The sequence below is a fragment of the Sturnus vulgaris genome, chromosome 8 (genome assembly GCF_052056855.1).
Source record: "Sturnus vulgaris isolate bStuVul1 chromosome 8, bStuVul1.hap1, whole genome shotgun sequence".
Taxonomy (NCBI): domain Eukaryota; kingdom Metazoa; phylum Chordata; class Aves; order Passeriformes; family Sturnidae; genus Sturnus; species Sturnus vulgaris.
The window spans coordinates 94,123-99,665 of record NC_142250.1 but is presented as its reverse complement, the minus strand read 5'-3'; the positions used below and the strand labels follow the sequence as shown (position 1 = coordinate 99,665).

The 5,543-nt window shown below is 42.7% G+C and overlaps 1 long non-coding RNA gene across 1 annotated transcript; it reads left to right on the top strand.

Moving 5' to 3' along the window:
- Positions 1-2,495: 2,495 nt before the first annotated feature.
- Positions 2,496-5,337, top strand: LOC148222889 (uncharacterized). The gene is made up of 4 exons (XR_015805012.1): positions 2,496-2,610; positions 3,790-3,944; positions 4,496-4,600; positions 5,242-5,337. It is a non-coding gene; the product is annotated as an uncharacterized LOC148222889 (long non-coding RNA).
- The last annotated feature ends 206 nt before the right edge of the window (positions 5,338-5,543 follow it).

The following is a 5,543-nucleotide window of genomic DNA, read 5'->3' as shown; positions in this document are numbered from 1 at the left end:
TGCTCTATTCTTTGTTCCGTGTGTTGCCACATACCTTCTCAGTTGCTTGGAGGTGGCAGTAAGAGCCAAAGAAGCTGCCTGTGGCATGGCTTTCCTTTGGCCAGTACAAACACCTGTGCATGGGGAGATCTAGCAGGAACTGGCTCGGTTAGAATGAATCTGGGGGAAATCAAATGTTAATTTTGACGTGGATCCCTTCTCAGTCATACAAAAATACTCCTTTTTAACTCCTGGAGAAGAAGAGGGGAAGTATGAGAAGAAGAGGGGAAGTATTGGAGATACTTCCTTTCTCTGTGTCCTTGCAGCATGCCTTCCCGCTCTGTGTCTGCCTTCTCTTGCTCCAGAGCACATCCAGTTGGGATGTTTGTAGCCTGTATGGTAGCAAAGAAGTTGGTAGCGATTGTTAAGTACCTTGCTACTTTGAAGCATAATGAGAAACAGCTGTGTATGAAAATGTCTTGATTTCTTTGGCTGGTAATGTCTGGTGTCTGTAGGCACTGCTGGCATCTGTTCCGTGTGCTGAGATTCAGCACATGGCCTCTGTCATGTTTCCATGTCACACTGCACTGTGAAAGATGGGAATTTTGACTGTGGTCTGTTCCGTATCATTCAGACAGCCCTAATGTGGAGTGCGTGGAGAAAATGAGCATCCAGTATGAGCTGGTCGAGGGCAAATGTCAGGAGAAAGGGCAGATGTGCAAGTTGAGTGCCACAGCTTTTGGCTGTGATAGCCGTGGTCCAATGTGTCATTAGAGAGAGTAAAGATGCACCAGACAGTGAGATAACAAGTGGAATTTCTTTTTAACCTCCGCCTTACTCTGTTCAAAAAGTAAGCCATCCGTTTGGTTTCACAGTAGTAGTTGGTATTTGTGCTTGAAATGTGGAAAAGCCGTAACAAATGCCAGTAATGAAGGGAGTGCTGTCCTACATGAATGTGGAAGATGCAAGGAGCCTCAGCCCTTGTGCTAAATCTGTCTTATCTTGGGAAAGAAATTCCACCTCTGCCTCAATTTCTCCCTTTGTGTCCAACCAGATGGTATTGTTTAGTAATCTAATATGGCATGTGGGAGGCTGAATCTATCTCTGTCCATCACAAGAAAAGAAACACTACGTTTAGCCAGGCTCTCTGAAAGCCACACAGTATTTCTTCTGTGCATGTCAATAATTTGTTCTTCTTTTCCTTCAGATGACCCTGTTGGATGTGAACATTTGCACAGCAGAAGATGCTGAAGTTGTGCACTCCAACATGCTTCAGATGACTGAGAAACGAAAATGTAGGTTTGAAGAAGAAGTGGAGCACGTGGATGTACGTTTCTTTTATTTGATGACATATATCTTCATCACTCCTTGGGATTAGTCTGTTCTTCCTGTGCTCCCACCTGCAATGCCTTCTGCGTGGTAGGCTATTGATGTCACCTTAGAAAGAGGTCCATAGTGTGACAAAACACTCCAGAGAAACAGTTTGGTGTGGAAGAGTTTCATGTGGAAGTGTTCATAATTCTTGTGTTTATTATTTGTAATAGAAATAGATTGTATTTTTATGATCATTTCTATCTGAAATACATAGGATAGCGATGAATGACGTATGGCCCAGTCTGCTTAAGATCAGACTTCAGGAAGAGCTGGAAATGATCTCCCAAATGTCTTCCAATCTTTTCTATACATAAAAAAAGTCGGGCAGTTGTTTCTAAAGGGATAAATTATAGAATGTGATTTGGTGCTTTATGGTGCCAGAATAAACAGAAGTTTTGAGAATCCGCATTCTTACCAGTTTACTTGGAGACTGATTTTTTTTTACTCTCCAGATAGAAGACGCCATGTTGGATACCAGTCGTAAAATTCCAGGCAGCCTTTTATCATGTTACATATCCTCTTACTCATTCATTTCACCTTCCAGCAGTTTAGAAAGAACTTGTTCACTTGAATGTTTTTCTTTGGAGTGATTTGAAGGAGACGGCTAAATGGCCATAATCCAGGTAGAAACATAAAAACAAGGGTGTGCTATAAAGACAGGACTTCTTAACGCAAAGAGCCCTCTGAAATTCAAAATACCTGCTATAAAATTAAAAATGTAATCTTTGACTTTTAGATGGGAATTTCTCCTCTTCAGTTTCATTCTGTCAGGTGCATTTTTGCTAACTGCTTGATTCACGCTGAATGGACAGTCCTGTCTTATTGTTGGTATGGCAACAGCGATAGAGATCACTGCTGCTTTCTGTAGAAAGTGGCTGCAAGTTGCTATGACGAGATCTTGTGCAGGTCTAGAGTCTGATTGGATGTGAGGTTCTCATTGTTTCAGAACACCAACTTGGGGTGGCAGTGTCAGAGGTGTTCATTATCTAGGAAGATTTTCATAGGCGATGAGTTTTGCTGAGGTAGCTTTCTCTTCTGGGTGTAGAAGATATGTGCATAATTAACTTCCTTGAATCCTAAAGAGCTGGGGAGATTTTAGTATCTACGAAACCATTTTTACTAGCTTTTTTATGTGGCCTTAGATGATGAAAGTGATCTGGATACAATCTTAGAAAAAAGGCAAACGGTGAGCTGTGAGGAAGAGCTGAAGGAGTATTTGGAGAACACCCTTTCTTCTTGAGATCAACTTAGAACAAGGTATGAATTTGGTATGTTTTGTAAACTTAAAAGGTAGAGCATCTTTGAACATTGGTTGTACTACTTAGGCCTTGTTTTAATGCTGTTGTGTGAAGGTATGGAAAAAGAGTGCTTTTCACTTCATGTAAGAATATAGAATAATGTCCCTACTGAACAAGGTTAAGGCAAATAATGCCCACGGTTTAGGAATGGGACAAAGGAAGACTGCTATCATTCAAAAACCATAGCACATCAGTATTACTGTGCATACCATCACATCCATGCCTTATTCAGAAGGTAAAAGTAGTAGTGCAGATTCTTGGATCACCGGAATCAGAAGTTGGTCTGCACCATCATCTCTTCACTCATAGATTTGATCTCATTCAAAGTTCTAGGAACTCAGACGTTTAAGACAGCCAAGCACCGGCAACTTTAAAAACCATCTAAAAATGGGTACAATACCGCTCTCCTTCCTGAAGATCTTAGCAGCAGCTCTGAAGCCGTAGAGGAAGCAGCACTGTTCACACAGCCAGGAGGTCTTTCCTACCTGCTCGATCAGAGGCACATTAGAAGAGCAGTGTGGACCTGAGGGGCAGATGCACATACCTTCACACACCTCGCAGTGGGACTGTGGTTAGAGCTGGAGGTTTGATACTCTTCCTAATAATTTGAGCCGTTAAAACAAAGCCAGAGGTAACAGACCAAGTGAAAATACAATGCCAGGTTGCGGAAAGAGAATGTTACCTATCTGAACTCGTACAAAAATTCCCCATCATTCTCTTTGTTTAGGAGACCAAGCCAATGTCCGTGTAAATGAAAACAAGTGTGAATATTGATTTTTCTTGAATCAAGACTCAGCTTTATGTCCAAGTCAAAGGCAAATAAACCAGAAAGGCTCCGCTGAGCACAGTGCAGAACTAACATGGAAGACAGTCATTTGACCTCTTATGTAAGCAGTGTTGGTGTGGTTCCCCATCCAAAAGGAAGGATGTCAAATGCTTCTTTGGAAATATTTTAACTTCTCTGCGTTTCTTTCTTTGTAATGAACTAATCTCTAACAAGCCAGGACGTGATTGTGTTCAGTAGAAACAGATCAATGGCAACATTTAGCCTAAAGGTTTTATGAGATTGATCAGGAAGTTCGATTTCGATTTAAAGGCACTGTAGTCATATTTAATTTTATTTCTCTCCGCACTTGAGTCTCTTAAACAGGGACCTTCAATTGGACAGGAACGGGACACTGAAGCAAATTGTAATGGATGACGTAATGGCTTACCCAGAAGCATTTTGTGGGAATTGATTTCTTCTAGGTATCCATCAGCCAGCATTTTAGTGTGAAGGGAATCTTCAAACAGGTAAAACAAAAATTCCCGTTGGTTTCAAACCTGACTGCTATATTAATTTTTCACTTTGGAGAAAATTTTCATGACCTTTAAAATTCAGACTGTATCAAGTATTGTTTCAGCCATTGAAGAAAGTGCTTTTGATGGAGATAGGAGAGAGAAACCAAAACATTTCTCAGAGCCACACTTTGAGCTCTGTCCTTGTTACAAACGGCACTTGAGCAAATGCATTTGCCTTTGGAACAGAAAACGACAAGGTAACAGGCTTATCATTACGGATTTGAGTGTTCCAGGTTCTTTAGGTAGTAAGTGATCTATTCAAGATGATCTCTTCCTGAAATAGATCCATTTTGAGAAGGGATATGGATTTCTTAGAAGAAGGCAAATCCCTATGTTAAAACGGTGTGGTGGGTGTTTTTTGTTGTTGTTGTTTTGCAAGTTTTAGAACTTGCAAGGCACAATCGACTTCATAGTTGGAGATGCAGATAAGACCACGACATTCCAAACAGGTGTTTCTTTTTGGTTGTTTTTCAATCTGTCTATCTTTGGATTGTAACCAGTAGAACTGTGCTTGAACTGGAAAGAAGTAGCGGAGGTTTCAGAAGTGGAGCATGCGGTGGAACAGTAAGCTGAGAGCATTGTGCAAGGAGAGGAAAGAGGGGAAAATGGTAAGAGTTTCCTGAGTCGGAAGGGACCCCTAGGGATCGTCAAAGTCCAACTCCTGGCCCTGCACAGACACTCCAACAGTCCCACCCTCTGCATCCCTGAGAGCATTGGCCAAACGCTCCTGGATCTCTGGCAGCCTTGGGGCTGTGCCCATTGCCTGGAGAACCTATTCAGTGCCCGACCAGCCTCTGAGGAAAAAAACCTTTCCCTGATAGCCAGCCTAATCGTCCCCTGACACAGCTCCTGGCATTCCCTTGGCTCCTGTCCCTGGTCGCAGAGAGCAGAGAGCAAAGCTGTCCCTGTGCTGCCCTTGGGAGGAGCTGAGAGGTCCCAAGTGAGGTGTGAGCTCAGTGTCCTCTCTGCAGCTGAACCAAATGCCCTGAGCCACTCTTTGTATGGCTTTCCCTCCAGCCTCTTCGCTATCCCTGTGTCCCTCCTTTGGACATTTCTCCAATAGCCTGAGGTCTTTCTGACGCTGTGGCATCCAAAATTGCCCCCAGGGCTTGAAGAGAGCGCAGTCCCAGCCCAGAGCAGAGCGGGACAATCGCCTCTCTCGAGCGAGCGGTGCCAGAAGATAGGGACAGTTGTCAAAAAATCAGCTGGAGAAAGAAATCTAACAGAGAAACGGGTGATCTTGGCACAGGAAATGGAAGAAGCAGAGGAAGAAGAAGATGAGGAGAGGATTCCTTGTAAAAGTGAAGAAAATGAGCATGCAGAACAGGGACTAAGCATTATGCAGGTAAGTGAGCAAGAGAATAAGTTTGAAAGTGAAGGCAGTTTTGTCCAAAAGAAGGAGGAATAGGAAGTCTTTTTGCTGAGAATGAATAGAAAGTTTTTTTGCATTTAGTTTGTATACGAAGCGCACAGGGCTCTAGATCCTTTTGTGGGAAAATGGAGTGTGTAAAGTTGCCAATCATTTTGGAGCGAATTTGGAGGTTTTTGGGG